This window comes from Emydura macquarii, unplaced genomic scaffold (genome assembly GCF_026122565.2).
Source record: "Emydura macquarii macquarii isolate MOO-44397 ecotype Brisbane River unplaced genomic scaffold, CSIRO-AGI_Emac_v2 contig_71, whole genome shotgun sequence".
NCBI lineage: Eukaryota > Metazoa > Chordata > Testudines > Chelidae > Emydura > Emydura macquarii.
Genome location: NW_027130208.1, coordinates 11,264,410 through 11,289,648, shown reverse-complemented (window position 1 = coordinate 11,289,648; position 25,239 = coordinate 11,264,410). Strand labels below are relative to the sequence as shown.

Below are 25,239 nucleotides of genomic sequence, written 5' to 3'. Positions count from 1 at the left end.
CACCAGTCACAGAACTCTGACATCCCAGCTTCTTGAGACACAAGGAAATCCCCAGAGTACCCAAGATTTCCCACCTGGCATCAGGGGCTGGCCGTTGTGTCTTGGGTCTCCAATCTTACAAAGCCAAAAGCAGAAAGAGAATAAGGAGTTGGTCTGAGATGGTACTGAACTTTAACTTTGAGAGAAAGATTCATGGCAGGGTGAGAGGCGGGAAGAAATCAGGAAATAAATAATGATTGCGGGGGCGGTCCATAGGATTGGATAGGGAGGTCCAGAAAGTATTGGAGAAGACATGATCCAAAGATCTGGCTTCTCTTCAGAGGAGTAGAGGTCTGGTCAGACACTTCTTTTGCCCAAACTAACCAAATAATGCAGAGTATTTTGTGCATAAATGTTCTTAGGTTTTCCTCTCTCTATTCAGTTTTTCTAGTTAAAAGTGAAATTATAATTGCTGATTTTGCTTTCAGTTATCATAAAACATGAAAATCTACTGACATCTAACTTTTAGAAAAGACCATTTTTATCTTGAGACTAAGGCCCTGACACACCACTGAATGGGTTTTCCACAAAGAAGAATTTATTTGAGGCAATTTGCTCTGCTTGTAATTTGCAAGGGAAAAATTACTCAGTTAATACTATGGTATAAATACATCTGAAAAATGTAAAGGGATCTTCTGTATAAATATCAGAATTCCAGGCTGTGAAACAGGGAAGTTGAAAATATATATTTTCAGAGATACATGTAATTTAATAACTGAAAATATAAAGAATTCTACAATTGCTGTGGAGATTCCTCCTTTCTCTCCTTAAGTCAGGGCCAAATAAGAGTCTTGAACAAAATACTCCACTGTTTTTCTATTCAAACATATCTATTAGCAGATATCAAAAACCATACTGTCTATTTCCCATCCTGTATTACACTCCACCTAAAAAGCTTGATAGCTTGAAGATAAAGCCATATCCACTTAGACTTGCATCTTATAATCAGATTTAATAACTTAAGAATGATGGGTTCTGGTTGATATTTTGATGGGTCACCCACAAGCAAAACCGAGGATGCCGATAGAAGTGTTGATGTTGATTTAGTAGGTGTCACTCCACCAGCTGATTTACCATGGATCCTATTGGGACAGACTGACAATAACTTACAGTATCCTAAATGAACTGTACTGAACATCTTCGCAGCCCAATTGCATTCAAAATGCAATTGTGTAATACATTGTCTGTATGTATCTTCTGTAGGAGACCAACTAATGCAATCTCTGGAAGGTAGTAGGAACTTTAAAGGACTTTTTGGAACAATACCTGTGAAGTGGTATTCACAGGGAATGCAAATGACCCACTTCAACTCCCTTTTCAGGCTACCACCTGGGGAGGAAAAGCCATTGTCTGCTAATCCCAGGACCAGGTGAACTCCAGATCAAAGACCCATGAACTACATAAAAGGTTATAAGTTCCAGAGGGGTAGCCTTGTTAGTCTGTATACAGCAAAAACAACGAGAGTCTTGTAGCACTTTAATGACTAACAAATTTAATTTCTGCAGGCATAAACTTTCATGGGCTGTAACCCACTTCGTCAGATGTAAGGAATAGAAATCAGATAGGAGGTATATATATACACATCCAAGGGTAAGGAACAACAATGGGGAAAGTATGTATAAGCAAAGTCCATTCAGTTAGAGTAGTTGCGGCCTATTCACAACCATTGATTAGGAGGTGAGAATGTGTGAACAGTGACAATTACTTCTTGTAATGAGATAACCATTCCAAGTCCCCATTTAGACCCAGTTTGATTGTGTCAAGTTTGAATATGAGTTCCAGCTGTGCAGTTTCTCTTTTAAGTCTGTTTTTGAAGTTTTTTTTTAAAGAAGTATGGCAACTTTCAAGTCAGCTAAAGAGTGTCCTGGGAGATTGAAGTGCTCTCCGACTGGTTTATGGATGTTACAATTTTTTATGTCTGATTTGTGTCCATTTATTCTTTTGTGTTGTTACAGATCGGTTTGGCCAATGTACATGGCAGAGGGGCATTGCTGGCACATGATGGCATATATTACATTAGTAGATGTGCAGGTGAATGAGCTCCTGATGGTGTGGCTGATGTGGTTAGGACCTGTGATGGTGTCACTAGAGTCGGTGTGGGCAGAGCTGGCAACGGGATTTGTTGCAGGGATAGGTTCCTGGGTTAGTGTTCTTGTTGTATGGTATACGCTTGCTGTGAGTATTTGCTTCAGGTTGGGGGGCTGTCTGTAAGCAAGGATAGGTCTGCCTCCCACAGCTTGAGCGAGTGAGGGATAATCTGCTAGGATAGGTTGTAGATCCTTAATGATGTGTTGGAGAGATTTTAGCTGGGGACTGTAGGTGGTGGCCAGTGGGGTTCTGTTGTTTCCTTTGTTGGGTCTGTCCTGTAGTAGGTGACTTCTGGGTACCCGTCTGGCTCTGTCAATTTGTTTCTTCACCTCTCCAGGTGGGTATTGTAGTTTTAAGAATGTTTTATGGAGATCCTGAAGGTGTTTGTCTCCGTCTGAGGGATCGGAGCAAATCTGGTTGTATCTTAAGGCTTGGCTGTAGACAATGGATTGTGTAATGTGTCCAGGGTGAAAGCTGGAGGCATGAAGATATGTAAATTGTGGTCAGTTGGTTTACAGTATAGGGTAGTATTAATGTGACCTTCCTTTATTTGTATTGTAGTGTCCAGGAAGTGGATTCTTGTGTGGACTGGTCCAGGCTGAGGTTGATGGTGGGGTGGAAATTATTGAAATCCCAGGGGAATTCGTCAAGGGACTCTTTCCCGTGGGTCCAGATTGTGAAAATGTCATCAATGTAGCGTAGGTAAAAGAGAGGTGCTTGGGGACGAGTTTTGAGGAAGCGGTGTTCTAGGTCAGCCATAAAAATGTTGGCATATTGTGGGGCCATGCGGGTGCCCATAGCTGTTATGTTATGCGTGTGCTTGTTATTCACAAGGTATCCCCTCTGAGTGGGGGTTTGAAGGACTGCTCCTGTCATGTTAGCGTTAGAGTTAACTCTGGTAAGCTTATTAGTATGTGTGTAGGGTTGTGGTTTTTTTTTTAATCATTTTAATATGTTTTCTCTATAATGTTTTTACTTTAAGAATAAAGTAGGGTTGCATAGGAATTGCTGTGAGGTACCTTATTCCTCTCACAATTACACCTGTTATCTCTGAAGAGAAAGCAAGCAGGTATCCTTGTCAACCTGTCTAAGCTGGGAACACCACCTTGAAGGCAGAGAATTGTGCAGCCTGGAACTATCCCATCAGAAGGGAGACACACACAGATCCCCACCCAGAAAGGCAATAGCTGGGGAGCTGGAAGCATGAGAATGAGTGCCCTTGCTGAGCCACGGAGGGGAGCAGAGATGCAGTTACCCTGAACTTATATCTCAACTTGGTGTTACAATGTGCTTCTGGAAGCGTCTCAGGTGGGGTGAGATGTAAAACACCAACAGCTTAATTACCACTAATTGTTAGAAAACACATGGCATTATCAGAAGTGGAGTATAACACCAGTTTGAAGTTTCTTTATACCTACGCCTCTCCTTTGACAATTCAAGTGCAGCAGATAACGTATCTTCCTCATCTTGTTCAACGCTGCTGTGTGCATTTGAGCAACTAATAGGTTTCACCAATCCTTGGGCTGCATTTCAATGGGGAGTGAAGTGATTTCTGCACACAGTTGTAAAGTGCTTTGGGATGCACGTGGATGAAGGGTGCTACATATGTAGGACATTATTCCTAGCATCCAATGGGTTTTACAGGTTTTGATAAGAGGTCATCAAATGTTTTTTATCTTTAACTTTTAGTAGTACCATTATGGAAAAGCCTTAAATAATAATTTTATTAAATTATATCCTAAAGAAAGAATATCATGCTCTTAAATCCTAGAGGTTTTGAGAGCAATTTCTACAGATCCCCACTGATTTCATCTCTAAGTTCTATCTGACTTTTCCCACAAGCCCCTCCTCTACACCAAATTGATTGGGGTGGTTTTGTTTGTTTGTTATTTACATGTTAATTAGCAGTGGTCAGCTTCCTTTGAGAACTGAACTCAAAAGCTGTTGACTGTGGTGCCACTAAAACTCAGAGTGCTGGAACCAGTTAACTAAGAATCATGCTGGAATCATATCTTGCCCTGATCATGACTAAATAGTGTAATTCACCCCTCCCCCTCCACAGACTTTTTTTGGTATGTTTTTTTTTTTTTTTTTTTTTTTTTTTTTAAAGAGCAGGCATAAAATGCAGGGGGGAGGGGGAGAAGGGAGGGGGTTTGGGTTTTGTTTTGTTTTTTAAGATTTTACATGTATCTAGTAGGCTACCAATGAAAACAACCCCTTTAGCAAATATATCTATTATTATTATTTATTCATACGTACATGGCTTGATCCAAAGTCCACTCAAGTCAGTGGAAAGACTCTAATTGATTTATCTGTGGTTTGCCTGAGAGCTCAGTAAAGAATCTCAAGAGACCATACCTAAAGCTGTTTGGTGTTATTACAAAATCTGGAAGTTCTTATAACTGGGTTAATCTTGTTTTTGCTGTAGTGTAAAGGAAAAAATAATAGATTAAATATATCAAGCAAAAATACATCACTGCACATCATCAAACTGAAAATTCAATAACCGCTCCTTCAATGTGGCCCAGAAGCCAAAAAAGCAGTGAGAAGCAGCCACAAAAATATTGCCTCAATCTGCTACTATCTCCACATATTGAAATGAAATACGGAAGCTGGCTCCACTCACAAGGAAGCAATGAAGTAAAAAGCACTGTCAGTCAAAACTGGCGTGAATGTGTCACACTTGCCAGCTCTTAGCACATTAGGTGCATAATCCTGCAAATACTTGGTCATGTGTGTTGTTCATGGGAGGAACTAAGCTAAAGTTTCCAAAACTGACTAGTAAGTTTGGTTTCCTGAATTTTAGGGTTCCCCATCTAGAAACATTTTAAAGTGATCTGCTTTTCACAGTGTGGGTGGCTCACCACTGTCTGAAAATCAGCCCCCATTAAGGCATCTCACGTTGAGCACCCAAATTTTGAGCCATTCAATATCACTAGCCACTCCGGGAAAAACTTGGTTCTGGTCTTTTTTGTCGGCTTCCTCCTGTAAGATCAAAGCTTTGACTAATTCCATCCCTATAATGCAAAAATTAAAGGAACAAACAAAGAAACAGCCTCAGGAAATGTGATACTATATATATTTGCACAACTAAAGGGTATTGATTAGCTTCATAGGTATAAACTTAGGCTTTGTTTTAGCCCAACAGCATGTTTCACTTTCCCTCTGCTCTATCTGCCTGTTCAGCTACGGAGACCAGACAAGGTATATGCATTTTCACGAATCCTACTAAGTATCAGTATGTCACATACACACAAGAGAGCAAGCCATCAAAGAAGACATAGCAGGAGGTGCACACACCCCATTGTGATCACGCAGAAATCCAAAATTTCCATCTTGATACAAGAACACTGATCCTCTAATAGGGGTGGTGCAAAATATGCAACTATGGGTGTCACGGGGACTGGATAGAATAGAAAAGATCAAAGAAAGAAGGAGGGCCACACATTGATTCCCAAGCCATGCCCCACAGTGTAGGATGTGTGTTGGGTTGGTGCAAAAGGAGGTGTGGTTTGAGCAAGCTGCACTCTAGTGATCTCCACTAGCAAAACAGCCATTTGGGGTTAATTACAAACTGCGACACTATCCTCAGTTGGTATGTTTTGTAAGAGAGATGTTTCTTAATGCCAAACTTTGAAAATTCAAAAGAATCTTTCATAGGGTTGGAGACTGTGCACCTGTCGGGTCATCCAGTCCAACTTCATTTGTCAAGTAGAAAACATGCACTTTTCCATATAGAGTAAATATCAAATCCTGACCTGAACACTGCTGAGTTTGTCCAAAGCACCTCATTATGCAAACTGTTCCAAAGGCCAGCTGCCCTTACTCTAAAAGAGTATCCTCAGTTACACCAGAGCAACAGAACAATTAACATTTCATAATGAAATCCCAGACCAGGCAGCACAGCTGGTTTCTGTCTTTGCTATTAAAATAAATCTCTATAAAGAATCAGGCCTGTCCTGAACCCCTCTTTCCACAAATTTTCCTCTCCCTGCACTAGTCACAGCACCCCATTACCTGTTCTTGGTACAGTCTTCTGGGAGAGTTTCTGTTAGTAGCTGCACTGCAATCTGGAACTACTGGTCCACTAGTACAGTTTACTGAAACCCAGCTCAATCAAAACTGGCAGAGCATGACACTTCTAAATACTGAACTGCATGAGGCCCATCCCCCGCTGAATCTGAATCAGATTATACTCAACACTCTGTGCGCACCATTCTCTTTTTTGGAGATGGAAACAGAGAGAGGGCTTAGGTGGGTGCAACTGCCGCAGACTTGAATTCAGAAATGAATGTGGTCCAGAGAAGTCAGGTAACTTGTGCAAAGTCAAACAGCAAATCATTGAAAGAGGCAATGTTAGAACTCAACTCTCCTGAGTCTCTGTCTCTAGCTGTAATGACTAGATGATGTCATAAAGTGTGTGAAGACCACTGATTGAGCCATTGCTGCCACACTCACAGTGTCTTAAATTTCAGGATGGAATTTAGCCGGAGTATAGATTGAGGAAGTCAGAAAATATTGATCTGTAAACATTTATCAAGCCATACCCATAGCATCTGGTTACTAGCTTTTAATGGACTAGGATATGATGTATGTCCAGGGAAATATTTTATATTGTTATTGGTCCTTGAAGAATTGGGTGCCATGAACCTGTGTTTTCCAGGTCAGAGTTTGATTCACATTAAAAATTGCATGATATAATCTTATATCCAAGAGGTTCAGACTATGGGGTGGGGAGATGCATAAGTTACCCAAGACCAATCTTTGTTTCTTGCTATCCCATATACAATCTTTAAAGGTCATCTCTAAGATGTCTCAAACAACTGAATTCAGGACATTAATTGGTCCTCTTATAACCTAAGCTCTGTACTCCTTGTGTCATTACTAGCATGAAGTGAAAATATCTTTCACCCTTCCACACACAAAAAATAACCCCTACATAAATTCAATTTCTTTAACCTTTCCTCTTTAACCATATTCTCCAGTTTTTATTACTTTGGCTGAGCAGTGAATCTTTTTAATATATTTTATAGAATATGGGAACAATATTTATGTGCTTCCTCAGGGCACCATCTTGCTTCCACTGAAGGCAATCAGACTTTGGCCATTGACTTCAATGGGAGTGAACACAGGTTTATTCATTCAAATTCCCTACTCTAAAAAGACAGCTTAGTTGTTTTCAAAGTGTCACAATGACTATGAACACAAAATGGACCAGACTGAAGAGACATTTAAGCTCAAATTCAGTCTAGTGCTGAACAATCCCATCCTAGCCTCCACCCCCCCCCCCCGTCTCAGTTTTAATACTTTTTGCATAAAATAAAGTTTCAGGTCTACAAATTGTCAGTAAACTGCAGGGAGTCCACTGGCTACAGTTCTACATTGGAACAACAAAAAATATGCCAAAAGCATTAGCATTATAGAGGAAGATGAATGACTATGCTTGTCTTCAAGCCCATTTGCTAAAGAAAGCATTTAATAATGACTGGCAACTAAAGCTGGTTTCACTTGTTAATAAGTGGTATACTGTGCAACAAATGAGAAAAGTTTTGGAAGCACTTTCTTAATATTACCATCTTTGTGCCTCTCGATTCCTCTGTAGTAATAAGAACTGTACTACAAGCTTTATTAAAGTAGTTTGTTAGAAAATTCATTTTAAAGAGTAATGAAAGGACCAATCCCACTTCTGGTGACGTCAATGGCAAAACTCAATACAAGTAGAAGTGAGCTTGAAAGCTCTATTTCCAGGTCCCTTTGAACCAAAACCTTTTTAACAGCCCACCTACCCATTGTACCTTCAAATCGTTACTTCTATGGTCTACCAAAAGGCAGCAAATTCCTAATAAATAAAACCACGGAAAGAAACTATTTTCAGTTATGATGGTAATTTATAATAGAGCACAGTTGGGAAGATTGACAAGACATCAAACACAATACTTTATTAAAAACAGAGAGCCAGATTATGTTCTCCATTTCCACAGTGAATATCCAGAGTAACTCCTCTGAAGCCAGTTGATTAATACCAATGAAACTGATTTGATTTAGCTTTTTTTCATATTAGAAGTAAAGCTTTATAATTTAGTAAATTAAATTCGAATCTACTCTCTTTCTTGACCGAGGGTCTGATTGCAGCACATGGACACATACCTAAACTAGCTTTAATCTAGCTAACTCAGGTACTGGAGCTGTGACGCTACAGCAGTGCAAACTTCATCATGGATTCACTCTCCTCCCCGCCCCCCCTGTAATTAATTAACCAGAGTTCCAAGCGGGTTTGTACAGCCTGGACTGAAACATGTGCTGCCGAAACTTCACTGCTCTGACATCCAAGCCAGCTAGATTAAAGTTAGCTCAGGGATGTCTACATAAACTGCAATGGGGGTACTGGAGACATCCCTCGTGTAGTGCTACTTGGGGCTGCATTTTGATTCAGCTTAGAAACTGAAGCTAGTGCAGAAGGTGGCAGTTTGCCTGGTAAGTGGTGTGTCTTGCCATGAGTACATGATTCTCCAGAATCTTCATGGGCTTCTCTTCAGTTTCCCAGTGGAGTTTAAGGGGATGGTTTTGATCCATTAAACCCTATGGATCTTATTCAACTTTCACTGATATCAACAGAAATAACTTCAATGGGAGTTAGAGCAGGCCCCAAGCATGTGTCTACGTGCAGCTGGGAGCGAGTCTCCCAGCCCAAGTAGACAGACTCACACTAGAGTGGCTCGGGCTAGCACACTAAATGTAGCTGCACGGATGGTTGTGAAAGGCTGGGGGCTTCTTGTGGGACGTGGATTTTTATTTCAGGGGATTCCTTTGTGGGGAGTGCTCTGATAGGGACATTTTAGTTTTGCTTAAAAGGGCTGCTGTGGTATGGAGAAAGTTGGGCTGCTTGTATGTGTTAGTTGGACTGCATTATTAATTATGTTGAGGGCTCCTACAGCCTGCAATTGCTCTACTTTATGTCTAAATCAGAACCAAGAGATATTATTGATAATGTTTTACATAAATATGAATTACAGAAATGTAAAGAAAAATCAACACACTGTAAAGAACAATCCCACAAGGGCAGACCTATTGCCTAGATGATCAGCTAGGTGTTTCCCATCTCTAACTTGCATGATTTTATGGTGCCACCTTTAAAAATTTAAGAGGAAGCGAAAGACTATGCACTTTTTATACTATCGTCAGAAAGCATTCTTCAAAGGGTATACCTCCCCAACTAGTTCATCCAGAGCCAGCTTCCAGCAACAAAGACTGACTCAAATTTTAGACGTAATCATTAACCAGAAATCACTTAGTGGTAAAGTAATGCTTGCCTACTATGAGAAGTTTCATAGGCATCATGCTCGTAGGCTCCTATTTGTTCGTTAATATTCAAACAACAGATTATGAGCAGAAACAGTATGCCTTTGTTTTCCAGTACTGCACATTTGGGATACAATGTTGCATGCCTTATTAGTGGGTGTGTTTCTGACCACTAGCAGTGAGCCAAGATTTCTCTTATGACGACAGAGAGAATAGTTTAGTAGTGATTTCCAGACACTGGAGACTGTCATGACTGGTTACCAGAAATTATTCATTTCACAGCAGCCTCTTCTGAGTTCTTAGCCTATACATACATCTCCTTTGTACCATCTTTATATTCTCACATCTCAGGGCTTTCCAACAGTCCCATCTCTAAATTTAGCAAGGTAAAAACCCTGATCACATGCAAGAATACCTGGAGTATCTGTCAGGTACTTTTAAATGTTATGCAGCAGTTTACAGAAACCCACCCTTTAAAAAAAGCCCACCTATTCTAGCTGGAGGAATCATAATAGTATCCAAACCCTTCAATTTAATGAGGTACCATCACTTAGGGCTCACTCTTAATACAGGTATATAAGGAAATAATTCACTTCTAATGTATTTATATGGAAATTGGGCTTTCCCTTTCAATATACTAGATAAATCATACTAACTAACTTCTGCCATTAAATGGTTACAAAGCTTTATTTTCACTATGCTCTGTGTGGCAGGACCAAACCACGACGACTCTGGAGGGGAAGGTGGTGTGTTCAAACCACTTTTATTAGGGGCTCACTCTTTCAAGCTATCATTCCCCAAGAGATCTCAACCTAAAAATAACTGGTACCCCATAAAACTAACCCCAGCAGAAGAGTGTATAGAAACACATTCTTTTGTCATAGGATAAGACTGAAGAAATAAGCAGAGGAAGATATCTCTCAGAGTTCATTTTCTCTATCCACTCAGTAATCCTATTTTATCATTCAAGGAGGACTGTCACCTTTTCATGCAGTAAAATCACCAAATTAATGAACAAACCTCAAATGCAAACAAGCCATGATTCTTTCACATAAAGAATATGAGAATGTAAAGAATGAGAATCTAGGCTGGCAGGAAGCAATTTTTTAAAAGAGATATATGAGAATTATGACAATTTTCAAAAAAATGCCTGTCTTAAAAGTGAGACAAGGTGGGTGAGAAAATATCTTTTATTGGACCAACTTTTTGGTGAAATAAAGCAGGTTTCAAGCTTCAGGTCAGACTTGAAAAAAGAGTTTTGTGTAGCTCGAAAGCTTGTCTCTCATGCCAATGGAAGTTGGTCCAATAAAAGATATTACTTCACCCACAATGTTTCTCTCAAATCTTGGGACGACCACAGCTACAACACTGCAAACAACAATGGAAGATAACGTAGGAACATAAATCCCATTTTCAAAAGATCCTTAGGCATTAAGAGGCTAGATTCACAAAGGTGTCTCAGACACAGTGTTGCGACCCTTAACTTTTAGGCACCTTGCCATCTAGGGGAATCCACAATCCTGAATTAGGCTCCCAGGCTCCCTGTACGATGCATGGAAAGAATTACGTACCTAAGAATGGGATTCACAGAAGCCAGCACACTGATCATGGAGCTGCCTACACTACAGTAGGAAATGCACCTAAGATCCACCCTGAAAGGGAATAATGCATCTAACAGAAGGCGTCTCCCTCCATTTAGGACTCATAGCAATGAGCCCTTTCCAGGAGTTAGGTGTCAAAGCCAGGTCAGTCTTTTCTCACAAAAAATTGAGGCCCATCCCTTATACCCAATAGTCCAGTGGTTAGAGCACTCACCTAGAAGACAGGAGACCCAAGTTCAATTTCCTCCAAGTCCCTGAGGTGGAGTAGAAGCTTGAAGCCAGGTTTCTCACCTCCCAGGAGTGCTCTGAGCTATAGGGTATTCGGGGGAAATGTTCCTCAAGCTTTTCTGTTCAAGCCCCTACTCCAATGAGTATTTAAGTATTTCATACACAGTGGAACAGCTTCAACAGGAGAGCTTGAGAAAGACTCCCCCCAGACTTTCATTTAGACTTAGGAGCCCAAATGCCTGAGGGCTAGATTTACAAAGGTATTTAGGCATCTAAAGAGACAAGTATGTGCCTAGTGGAATTTACAAGCGTGCCTAAGCAGGTTAGGTACCTAACTCCTATTCAGTGCAGATGAGCAGTGAGAAGTTGGGGCGGGTGGAAGAGTATAAGGAGTCTGCCCCATCCCCAACCTTCACGTTCGCATAAATGACCAGGCACAGCTGTAGTTCCTATTCTCAGGAGAACACAGGGGCTCCTATGTCCTTCCTCACCTGGGCATTCTGACGTCCCATAAAGGACAAAGAGGGGCATGTAAAAGTCAAGGTCATAGCTCTACTTCCCTATGCACGTGAGGTGGTGGAATAAACTGCGATCCATGACAGAGTGCAGCAATGAAAGAGCAGTCTCCATCCATCTGGGACCCACTTTACTCCAGGCATTCTGGATCTCTGAGGCGCTTCACCTGGGTCACTAGCCCAATGTGAAAAGCAGAATTCTTATAAAGGTCAGAGGATAAGGGAACAGGAAAACAATTGCCTTATCCCACACTTTCCTGCTGTCTCTTGAACCTACATATTTCACTTTTCTTCTCCGTGTGGGGAAGCAGAGAGGTAAATCCGAAATGCCTCAATCTGCATTATTTGTGCACCCAGAAATATCTGTGTAACCAATGGGAGCTTTGAGTGTGCAAGGGATACTGGGACAGATTCTAAGGGACAAATCCTCCTTGCACAGAACTCCTATCGTCTTCAGTGGGGCAGCTTTGTCTGACTGGCCCCTAGATGCCAAGTGTAGGGCCATTTCTGTACAAATGATAATATTTAACTGTACAGATGAACATGCTATGTTTGCTTTCCAAAGACGTTGCATGTTGATGAGTTCCAGAGGAGAAGCCATGTTACTCTCGCTGTTTTGCCAAAAACAGACTCCTGTGGCATCTTAAAGACTAACAAATTTATTTGGGCAAACACTTTCGTGGGCAGAAACCCACTTCATCGAATAAATTTATTAGTCTTTAAGGTGCCACAGGAGTCTGTTTTTGGCAAAACAGCGAGAGGTGCCACAGGATTCTCTGTTTTTCCAAAGACAGTGAGTCTCAGAACACATGCTGCATGTGAATAGACATTTTCTTTTAGGGCATTTTATTAGAATTATTGGGACTTATTTGGGTCTTTTTGACATACAAGCTTACACCACTTTAAAGTGTTTTTTTTTTTAGTGAAACCAGTACAAGTTTGCGTGTTGACAATTATTTTGGTTTATGAATGGGATGTTTTAATTTAGCTTCATCCAATTAAAAGATGAACTGATACAGGAGTGTATACACATGGTTTTGTGTGTATACACAGGATGTGAATTTTTGCATCTAGGTTTTTTTTTTTTATTCATATACCGTAGTCACAATTACCACAAGTCAGTAAAACCATTGTCTGTGTCTATCTACAGATTATTATTATTTCTGTAAAAACTAACTATTGGGGCAGGGAAAAAATCTATGTGGAAACAATGAACCATAAAATGACTGAGAAAAATAAAAGTCTACTTATACAGACTTTAAGCCACATAATTTTTGGATAAAATCCCCATTTAATTTGCTATACATGGAGTCAGGAGCACTTTTATAAAGCTCAAGTGATTCAAAAGGAAAAACTGAGGACTGATACTAACAAGAGCTGACATACTGTTACAATCCAGGATAACTACAGTGCACAGGGGCTGAAATTATAGACAGTTTCTGTATCAACACAGTCAGATTGATGCAGCGTTTTGTTTGTTCATTTCTGGAAAATGTCAGTTCAGCTAATTCAATCAAAAATGGATCAGGCAGTCAGAATGGGTTTTCAAAACTATCAGAAAACAAAACAATTTTCCATACATTAAAGATTAAAAAGCTACTGATGCCCAATGGAAAATATTGAAAATAATAAATTTAATTTACAAAGCGTTTCTCCTCATATATCAAATTTCTTATCTACATCTCTTTCCTAATTGTTTGTTATTAACATAATTCACAGAAAATTATAGTATCCCATTTTTCAGACTGCAGTTGACTCATTTCTCAAACCACCATTTTAACAATTCACCACTTGACCATAATTTTGGGAAAAAAACAGGCAAATCTTGAGATAAATTAGAGCATACCTTTAAACAATCTTCTGAAGATGTCTTCAGTCAGACTTTAACTTGAGTAAGAGTTGCATAAATTGGCCTCAGGATTTAGCTAAAATAATTGTCAATGGTAAATTCATTAGTTAATTCCCTTAATGCCATAAGATGCAAATCATCCAGATCAGCCAATTTGTATATGTAAATGTTCACATTTTCCAAGCATTCCCTTTCTTGCTTTTTAGTAATAGTTACTTTTAATGGCTCTTCATTACTTCCTAATTGTACAAACCTCTTTCCTTTATTTTTCTACTTAAGGACAGATTTACAAACTCAACACAAATATTTACAATCCAATGCAATACTTAAGCAATGGATAAGAGGTGTTTATTTTTTATTTCTCTCTCTCTCACACACACACACACACACACACACACACACACACACACACACACACACACACACGCAATGGGAAGTATCAGGCAAACTTTATAGGTGGTGCTATCAGCCCCATCTATTTCATATGCGCGCGTGCGCATGCAGACACACATGGCCCTTCCCAATATAAGACCCTGTTTTCAGTTGCTTATACTTTGCAAAAGTAACAGTTTCAATTGAAATTTTCCATGCTGCCTGTCTACCTGCAGCTGATTAATTATTGTTATTATTAGAAAATTTCAGCCAAAAATGGTCAATCATTGTAAAGAACAAAACTAGGGAAAAAATGTTGTTTTGCCCATGTTGAAAATTTGTACAACTTTTTCTTTGAAATGCACACCCGTGTTTTGGAACAGAGACTGGAAAACTAGTCAGGGGTGTGACCTTTGTGTCAGGGATGTGCCTTGTGCTGTCCCCATGAAAATCCAACCAAATTCAGTCAAGTTATAAGCATTTGAAAAATAGCCATTCACACTTGCTCAGCAGAGACTTGCTGGAGCTTTACAGCTAAAAGCTTTGAAGATTCCATCCTCTAGGCATGTTCTAACTTCTCACAGCTCCTAATACTGACTACAGTGAATGCACCATCCCCATACAGCAACTGAGTATCTCCGTCCCCTCACAGCTCCTACTGCTGACCCGACTACATGCCCCATCTCAACAGAGCTACTGAGCGTGTGCCAGCCCAGGACTATGGGGACCCAAATAACTTTTCCTATTAATTTAACAAGGTGTGCAGGGGCCTGGCACCAGAACCGAGAGCATGAAGCCTGTGTCTCCTGACACTCAATGTCCCCCTTGCTGGTGGTCAGGCAGCAGTGGGAGGAGATTTGTCCCCTCTGCATTTGACTCCGATGAGGTTGAACTAGAACGGTTGGGAGAGAAGAGGGGAATAGATTGGATTGAGGAGTCTGGTGAGATTGTGGGGAGCAGGGGAGAGAAACTGTGAATGGGAGTTGGAGGAAGGACACTGAGGTTGGCTGGCAAGCGGGGTGGGTCTGGTTGGGCAAGGAAACTAGGTCTGGGAGTTGGTGCAGGGAGGAAGGCTGGGCAAGGACACTGGGAAGTGGAGACTGGGACAAGGAGCCCAGGTGGGGAAGAGATAGGATGGGGCCAGAGCCAGTTGGAGAGGATGGGACAGACGGGGTTGAACTTGGGAAAAACAGCCAGAAGAATTTGTACCCCCTCCAAAACTGGAATGTCAAGCTAAGATTACATGATCACATGCTGCTTTTCTCCCCACAGGGCCCCTAACTCATTCAGTGCATAGGAACAGCCTGATCTGGGGGTGAATTCGGGTTCTGTACTGAAGGCACGCATTGCCAGTAGGTCCTCTGCCTCGTTGTTGCAGAAGCTGGAAGATTTTGTAGTGAATAAGGCAGGGACTGCAGGAAGAAAGGACATTCTCATGGATAAGACAATTGAATGCTGCCCTGGAAAATTGGATTCTATCCCTGCTTTTGCCACAGAGCTCCTGTGTGACGTTTTGATTGAAAAGCAGTTTTTGTACAAAAACATTCATCAAAAATGTTTGGTCAGCACTAATATATAAGTAGATGGACACAGCTATACAGAAAAATAAACTACGTCTCCTCCCTTTCTGTCAATTTACTGGTTAAAATTTTCTATTTTATTCAACATAAATTCAGGCAGAAAAAACATGTATGATACCAACTGAGAAAAACCACAGTTGTTCTAGGAAGGAAGTGCAAATACAGCAATAAGAGTGAATTCCTGCCTCTTCTCTGCTCCATGGAACAGAGCCCTCTGGAGTTCCACAGAATAGCCTAATTCCATTGCCACAGAGCACAATGGCAATCTTGGGGGTGGGAGGGCTTCCCTATTCAGTGCTGCTGCGAAGTGGTTACACAGCCCTTGAATGCTGCCTTTTGCCTTTGCCACCAAAGGCAATTAAGAAGGCCTAGTAAATGCACAGAGCCACCCCAACACCCCGGAGCTAGGGGAAAGTCACCGCATTTGACTGATAGTCATAGAATCATAGAAGATTAGGGTTGGAAGGGACCTCAGGAGGTCATCTAGTCCAACCCCCTGCTCAAAGCATAACCAACCCCAACTAAATCATCCCAGCCAGGGCTTTGTCAAGCCGCCCCTAAAAAGTCTCTAAGGAGATTCCACCCTCCTCATGAAAAATGTTTTTCTAACATCCAACCTAGACCTCCCCCACTGAAACTTGAGACCATTGTTACTAGTTCTGCCATCTACTACCACTGAAAACAGCCTAGTTCCATCCTCCCTGGAACCCCCTTTCAGGTAGTTAAAGGCTGCTGTCAATTCCCCCTTCACGCTTCTCTTCTGCAGGCTAAACAAGTCTAGTTTCCTCAGCCTCTCCTCATAAGTCATGTGCTCCATAATCATTTTTGCTGCCTTCTGCTGAACTCTTTCCAATTTGTCCACATCCTTCCTGTAATGGGAGGCCCAAAACTGGACACAATACTCCAAATAAGGCCTCACCAGTGCCGAATAGAGGGGAATAATCACTTCCCGCGATCTGCTGGCAATGCTCCTACTAATGCAGCCGAATAAGCCATTAGCCTTCTTGGCAAGAAGGGCACACTGTTGACTCATATCCAGCTTCTTGTCCATCCCCATGTCCTTTTCTGCAGAATTGCTGCCTAGCCAGTCAGTTCCCAGTATGCAGCAGTGTATGGGATTCTTCCGTCTTAAATGCAAGATTCTGCACTTGTTCTTGTTGATTTCTCATCAGATTTCTTTTGGACCAATCCTCTTATTTGTCTAGGTCACTCTGTATCCTATCCCTGCCCTCCAGCACATCTACCACTCCCCCCAGCTTACTGTCATCTGCAACCTTGCTGAGGGTGCAATCCACCCAACCCTCCAGATCATTAATGAAGATGTTGAACAAAACTAGCCCCAGGACCAAATCCTGGGGCACTCTGCTTGTTACCAGCTGCCAACTAGACATCAAGCCATTGATCACTAATAGTTGAGCCCGATGATCTAGCCAGCTTTCTAGCCACCTTATAGTCCATTCATCCAATCCATACTTCTTTAACTTGCTGATAAGAATACTGTGGGAGATCATATGAAAAGTCAACTTCCCCTAGACACTTCTGAGTTAAATGTCAATGCTGGCCAACAGGAGATTTCAGCTGGATTAAGGAATTTCTCAAGCCCCCAGTAAAATGAAGGGACGTCACAGTGACCCTCTGCCCACTTTCCATCCAACCCCCCACACACAATCACTGGTGTCACCTTGTTCCTCACCCCTACTTTCTCTCTTCACTCTCCATCTGAGGCACCTCAAAAGGGTTTCTTCCAGCCCCACATGACTTCCACAAGGGAGAAGGCAAGGAAGGACCTACAGACAGTTGGTAATTGGCACAGGGAGCATGTTTGCATTAGTTAGCATCCCCATACATCAGCCCCATGGATTGTGACCATGAAGCTATTGTTGAGATGCTCTGTGTCTTTCTCTGCTGGCTCTGGCTTGCTTATCATTAGGGTAGATCAGACCAATGCAGAGTCTACAAAAAGTTATGGTGCTAATAGAAGACAACATAAAAGAGCAGCAGCATCTGATCTTTTTAAACCATGAAGGACCAAATTCTGCACTTACTGAACCCCGTATGCGTTCCAGTTCCATTGTACATCAGCACAGAGCAGAGCACAAACTCTAATTTGTGACTGAATATACACAACAGAGACTGACAGTCACAAGAGGAGAAATATAGGTGTGTTTTTCATGTACAGCAAGGGCCCTTATAAGAGTTTCTCAGAGGACAAGGGGAGGGTTGTATATCTGCGTATTTTTTCAGAAGTGGAAACATTCCTTCATAAACTCATTTCTTTAAAGACCCAAGGCCTCATAATGAGCTGTTTTGATCAAGTTAATTAGCAGCTTCCATCCTCACCACTTTGATTAAAACAAGTTTCATTATAAGGTTGATAGGAGGCGGTAAGCTAATGCATTTGACTAGCTTTGAGCTCATTAAAAGTTGGGCTGAAATATGCCTGAAGTCAGAAAGAGCAGGAAACAAAATCTTGGTGGCCTCATCAGCAATGTCTCTAGTGCAAAACATAGCATAAAAAAAATAAGCACAAAACAAAACACAACTGGCTATCTCTGCTCAACATAGTGCCAGGTTTGTAATGTGGTAGGTGTTTTGCAGCTCAGATCAGAGATTTATTATTACTGCCCTTCGCTTGAGTTTGCTCAGCACCTGTTTACAAAATGTATTTCCTAAGTCAATATTGCCAGTCTCATTTTCCTGAGATTCACATTCAAACATTAAAAAAAACATAAGAAAACAACAAGTTTCGTCTCTATTTTCATCCCCTTGTATGTAATACACATAAGCAAGAGTAATATGTATTTTTCAAAGGCTACTTTGATGTGTGTGTGTATACATATACATTTCATTTATACTCCTCTCTTTTGTTTGGTGCAAAGGTACTGAACTTTGATGTTCATACACTTCTACCATTGGGTCATTTGTGGGAGGATGTATTAGACTTTGATCAGGGGCTTTGATTTATTATAGTCACTGTTTGATCAGCTACTTGCCCCACGAGTATTTTATCTACTCGGTAGCCTTTCCTATTTCATTAAAACTTTGTTATATATACACCATTTTGTTTGCTTTTTTGCTAGGGGTTTGAGTGCTTAAAGACTCATTCAACTCAATAACTTTTTTTCTAAAAATTGATTTTCTTAAAAAAAAAAAAATTGGCATAGTTATAAACTGCAGTTCTTTGGAATTTTCCATTAGCATGGCCTGCTCTGGATTTCCTTAGGGCAAAAAGCCATACCAGTGGTGGGATATATAATTTGCTTTCTTCATCGAATTTTCCCCTGGTGATTTGTATTGCTGTGTTGCATATTCTTACTGATTTTTTCTTGGTTAACTCCAATATATTCAACATTCCCATATGGGTATTTAGAGACATGCTTATTTCAGTATCAAAATAGGATTCCAGGTTTCAATTTATTGAAAACAACATAGAAGCTTTAAGAGTATTTGTTTCATATATTTTTGTTATTTCACTAACATCTTTCTATGTATTTGATTTACAGTATATTAGCAATCTACTCTGTGTCTCTTTATGTATCTACCTGGTATAGCTCTCTATAGGACTGTAGCAGATGTGTGGGGAAAAAACACAAAAATGCTATTCTTTCATAGGTTCCAAGGCCAGAATGGACCATTGTGATCATCCTGTATAACTTAGGCCACAGAACTTTCTCACAGTAATTCCTAGAGCATATATTTTAAACAAAACATCCAATCCTGATTTAAAAAATTGTCCACCATGAAGAATCCACAAAGACCCATGATAAGTTGTTTCCACTGTTAATTACTCAGACTGTTAAAAATTTGCACCCATTATGTACCCTAATTATGAAATATGTCACAATGATTATTATTAATAAAAATAATCATATAAATGCCATTTGAAAATTGATTTTATATGCCATATTAAAAACTTGATGGCTCAGGAGATTGGTAATGGGATAAAGAGTCTCTCTCCTCAAGGTCATCAGTTCAAACTCAGCTCAGGTTCGTAGTGATTGAGAGCTGCTTGGTGGAGGATGTTTGAAATCTTCATCCAGTTCCTAGTGGACAGCTGGTTGCCTCAGCTCAAAAATTCATTACCGCAATTGGTGCTGGCTGATGCCTTTGTTCAAATTCTCAGCATAGAGGCCAAAAGCTGAATGGAGGTCTGAAATGTCCTCAGTAGTCTGTTCAGGCTAGACTTTCTGGAGCAATGTGAAGGAAACTTGCACGGACATTATCTGTTCCGTAACAGTTGGGTAGTTCAAAAGAGCACTTCACTCATTCAATTCATTCAACAATTTACCTTTGCAGCAGTTGTGTATCAAATAAAAGAATGCGCCAAATTCAGGCTGTATGTTGGGGAAGTGGGTCGATCCAGGTTATGAAAGGATGTAACAGCTATTTGCTTGCACTCTGTCATGTTTGCTAGAAATAAACCAGGCCACATATTATGTTACTTTACAATCCAACTATAGCCTTGTCCTAGAGTGTGAAGCCTCTAGAATGCTGATCAGTGTAATGCCCCTTGTCCCAGTACAATGCTCTTGAAATGTTATGTTCAAACTTACACAATTTGCCATTGGCTATAGTCCTTGGCTGAGGCAATTCATTGATAGGCAAATCTTTTATGTTTTCCTCTTGTTGGTCTCATTTGTCATTAAAGGGCATTTTGCTCTAAAAAGCAGCCCAATGGGCCACATTTTCAAAGTTCCTCCAAAAACATACCCTCAACATTTCTTTTGCTTTCAGATTTTGCACATGCAAAGCTTAATACTTGCACACGCCGGGTGGGTAGTTGTGCATACATCTACTGTGAAAGCACAAACACTTGTTTGCAAGTACGTATGTGAAAGGTCAACAAGTATAAGTGGGAATGAGTACATAAAGTGAATGGTAAAAAGACACATTTCCCCTGTATTCTGTATATGAAATCCAAGGTTCTTGCATATTTAACCTAAAAACAATGATTTCCCTAATGATTTCTAATGTAGACAAACATCTCCACTCACACGACTCCTGACAATAGGTAAAATTTTCAGAAGCACCTAAGTCACTTAAGAACCTAAGGGTAAAATTTTCAAAGGTGCCTAAAGTCCCAGAGCCTCTCTAAAGCCTAGATCACTTTTGAAAATGCAACTTACCTGCTTTTGAAAATTTTGCCCCAACAGCTCTGATTGCTAAGGGTGAAATTCACCTTGTTCATATGACCTACACAAGGCCTTATGTACCACTTCAGCCACACATTTCAGGCCAGTCTGTACAATGAGGACACAGCCCTGGACAGTTGTAATTCATACTTGTGCTACTCCAAAGGTAGTTTGGGAGGTGTTTTGTCTCCCTGAGGAGTGCATTCACCATGCCATCTTTTAGGACAGTAAATTGTATGATCGCCATTGTGCAGCTGTTGGAGGGAGGGTATGGCCATGATCTTGTGCAGATATGAATTTCACCCAAAGGGGATAATGCTTCTGTCTTGGACATCCTTGTGTTCAAATCCAAGTTTGTGAAGATATCCCTGTACGTTGGAACAGTTAAATTTTATCAGATTCCTTCATACCCACAGGTGCATCCCCATTGTGTTCATGTAGCTGAGGATAGACCATGGCAGTGGATTGAAAAATCTATTTTTCTCCAGCATGTAGTCAGATAGCTCAATACCTGGGACTATAATGAAGACTGATTTGTTTGATCAGAGAGCCGCCTCTTAGGCTGCAAACACTAAACAGCCCTAGTCATTTCACTACTGTCCTTGAGGCATCATCATTAAATACCTATTTGGATTTTAGCAGATTTTCAAGTGTGGAAGAATCCTGAATGCATCACTTAAGGTCTTTAGCCCATGTGATACATATTACCGTGCAGATCCGGCTAAAGGATTTTCTCTCTTAATGCCTTATTTCATTTGCTATTATAGTTATTATGACCCTTACGCAGGGTATTGAAGCTCAATTTGTCCTATATCAGTTGGAGGAGCAAGGGTGAATACATGAGCCATATTTCCCAAGACCAGAGCTACTCACTTTCTTAGACCAGTTGTTTGCTTTCTTTAGCATGTAGAAAAGGACATATCAATATTTCATATCCACGAATACAGTTACCTGAATTATACCCTGAATTAGAAAGAACATAAATGAATATTAAAAGCTGACAACTACAAATGTTTATTAACCATTACCTTTTGAAAGAGATTAGCGTCATGAACTCTGAATAAAAGGAAAACTAAACCAAGTTAATGAGTTAGACCCAGGTGTATAACTGGGTACATGGACAATAAAGTTAGGTATTGCAAATGTTACCTAACATTACAGCTTTTGTAACATCAAAAACTACAGTTAAGGTTACACTCTGAATTCTTTCCTCATGTCACCTGCTCCAACTTTGTAAGTATTTTTCTCTTGATCATTTGAAGCATTCTAGATTGGATTTCTGTCTCATGGTGAACATTCTGTCAACATTTTAGAAAAATCCATTCACACATTTGAGTTACATCAGGAGGAATAAATATATTTTACCATCATAAAGACTGAATAACTTTTTCATTCTCTTCATTCATGTATAACTAAATTATGGACAACCTTAACATACTGACTTCTCCAGGTGGCTAGTCATGAATGAGAGCTAGTTTGCAAGCTAATTTACACCCCAAAAAAAACAAAGAAAATGAACCTTTTTTTTTTTTTTTTTAAATACTGATCTCAATCAAAATACAGAATTGGAACATACCTAACCTTCGTGGAAGTCCAGATTCAGAGAGCGTCTCAAATGACCTCCACAGCTTGGTCCTATATCTACTATGATTATTTGGGACTTTTAACCTAAAGGGATATCTTTAACTTATCATATTACTTGACATTTATTTGTTGGAGAGAACATCAAAGGTTTGCCAATGGGCTGAATCAAATGATGAACATTTGTTTCTTTTTAAAATGACAAAGCAATGTCTGACAAAGTGCATATTACCAATATATGTGGTATTTTGCTGTTCACTAAAATAGGGAAAGTGAGCTTCAAAGCAGATAATATAGATAAGAATAGAGTTCTTAGTCCTCATTCTCTCTGTGTTATTGTTTGCATTAGCGAAGGCTGGGGAGTTGAATAAAGAAAATCTCATAAATGGCATTTCAAAGAAAGTTAAGGGGTAAATCATCAGCACGATATGAGAGGATTTTGCCACATGGATCCCATTAAGGTGAACAGGAGCTGCACGGTTAAGTATCCACATATTGAAAATTTAAGCCTAACTTTTTCTTTTTATGTTATTTAATTAGTCATAATATAAACCCTAACACAAAAATATACAATTAAATTCAAGGCTAAGGAAGAAAAACACCTTTTGGCAGCATAAATGCTTTCCTAAGTGGCATATCTAGCTATATTAAGGATTCCTAGGTGCTTAAATCCTATGATAATGGGGGTATCCTAGAAAAGCCTAGGACAGATAAACAATTCCGTCTCCTCAGGACCCTCTTTCATTAAACGACAGTTGTTGGCAATGCCATCACTAAGGGCATGCTTTTGACTCTTTCCCCTTTCAGCATGCCTCAGGAGTCCTTTGTAAAATCCTAGAGCCACCACTTCAGATCCAGTCTTCTCAAATGTTTGGAATAATGTACATGTCACTCATTTGTCTACATAACAACCATAAGCAGAGCACAAGGAGAGAACTGCAGACTTTCATTGAAGTAACCAAAATAGAAGAGTTACACCAAATCACTATAGGGTTCAGTCGATCAATCAGACTGCAAAATTTGGTTTTCAGGGAAAACCCCTATCCCTTGACAAACTAGATGCCATAATAGGCTAGACGTCCTGACTTCGTTACAGTCTTACAAAGGTAGCTGTGACTTGTTTGATTAATAAACTTTTAAACTAGATTTTGGAAGCACAAAACTTTTTATTCTCAAATGATACAGCTTTCAGGCTGTAAGTGTTTTCCAATCATTTAAAAATTATATGCTATGTATGCAAGAAAAAAATGTATATATATCTCACACACACACAAGTACAGAAAATGTCAAAGGCAAGTTGTTTTAATGAACTTAGAACCATGTGTTTGGTATGCTCCAGAAATAAATATTAACTAAATATGTGCAAGACACAAATCTTTATTTAAAAGAAAGATTTTCTAACCAGTGAATTCAGCTCCTTCATCGACTCCTGCTGCAATCTGCAGTTTTAAATCTGGATCATTCTCCCCACTTTACTGCATCTAGGGACAAACACACAGTTGTAATTTGAATAATAAAAAGGACTTCAACAAGCAACCCCACAACTAAGAATATGTCTTTGTCTATATGTAGACATAGCTTTTGTAGCGATAGAACTTCTTTGTTCTTGTCCCATTTCATCAGATCACAGAGTTTGTTTCTGAGATCATCCTCTTTTCCCCTCCATTTAACTAGAAAGGAAGGCCGATTTTCCATGTTACAATAAGAGTGGTAACATGGTCCAGTGGAGAGAGAGTCAGGAGACCTGGATTCTACTCTTGGCTCTGACTCTGACCTGCTCTGTGACCTTTGGGCAAGTACTTTTTTGTGCATCTGTTTCCCTTTATCGCTGTTCATCTGCCTTTTCTACTTAAATTGCAAGCTCTTTGGAACAGAGTTGTCACAATGGAGCCTCAGCTTTCATGCAAACCTAGAGATACTTTTGCAATACAGATAACAAGTCATCATACTAAACAGCAATAATACATTCCAAAGCTTTGGATGAAAAAAGTCATTTTTCTTTTTCTTTCACACCATCACAACAGGTAGCCTGAACAATATTATGAAACACTGAGTATGATCCCAAGAAGCTTAGCAGGTAGAGATGGAAAAGACCTGTTAAATCATCTAGTCCACTGTAGTCTCACTGAATTCCCTTAGTAGGTCCCTGAGAGGTGACTGAACCCAGTAATGAAACTACATGCATTTTGGCAAAAAATGGTTTCTGCTATTCATCCAACACCCACTGTAGTCATACAAACTGTGAAGAAATCCAGACTGTGAGGCATCTATTCTCTATTTGTTACAGTTATTCCAAATAGGAAACCTCTCTCAATCTTTCTGATATTGCTAGAAAGGTGTATTTTTAGGGAAGATTCATGTCAGTCACCCCAAGGTAGAATTCCCTTTTTCATGCTTCTATCTTTCAATCTACATAACTGTTTAAGATATCTAGACTTCAAACAGGGTAAAAAATAATGGTTTGGGAGACCTATGATCTTCTGACTATGACAAGGTATCAAAATTATATTGTTCCTGTCTGTTCTACTTTAGTTCAGTAATCTGGAGCAGGCTTTGAAAGGTGTTCCATTTAAAATAACAGATAAAAGATGCTATGGAAAAAGTATATGATCAAGAAAAAAATTAGGGAATATTTCTTACTATTTTCTTCAGTCATGTTCTCTCCATTTCAAAATACATCTTCAGTGATCAACCTTTTCATGTGTGTGTGTGTGTGTGTGTGTGTGTCTCTCTCTCTCTCTCTCTCACACACACACACACACACACACACACACACACACACACACACACACACACACACACACACACACACACACACACACACCCCATATTTCTTTGCTGTTTTGCCTATCCCTTAGCATTTATACTACTGGGTTCTTTGTGAAAGGATATTTCACACCTTAGGTCATGTTAACCACTGCTTTTCACCCTCGGGCTGCTCTAATTTGTGCTGGA

At 40.0% G+C, this 25,239-nt stretch overlaps 1 protein-coding gene across 10 annotated transcripts in view; it reads right to left on the bottom strand.

Annotated features, from left to right (window-relative positions):
• Window positions 1-25,239, bottom strand: part of CHL1 (cell adhesion molecule L1 like) — a 234,451-nt gene that overhangs the window by 121,361 nt on the left and 87,851 nt on the right. For 7 of the 10 annotated variants that reach the window (XM_067542581.1, XM_067542657.1, XM_067542676.1 and 4 more), the window contains 2 exons: window positions 23,687-23,765; window positions 13,617-13,695 (listed from right to left, as the gene is read on the bottom strand). The exons of 2 other annotated variants lie outside the window; for them this stretch is intronic. The gene's annotated coding sequence lies outside the window, so the exon portion shown is untranslated. The remainder of the gene's footprint in view (window positions 1-13,616; window positions 13,696-23,686; window positions 23,766-25,239) is intronic. One more of the 10 variants, XM_067542590.1, reaches the window with a different exon arrangement.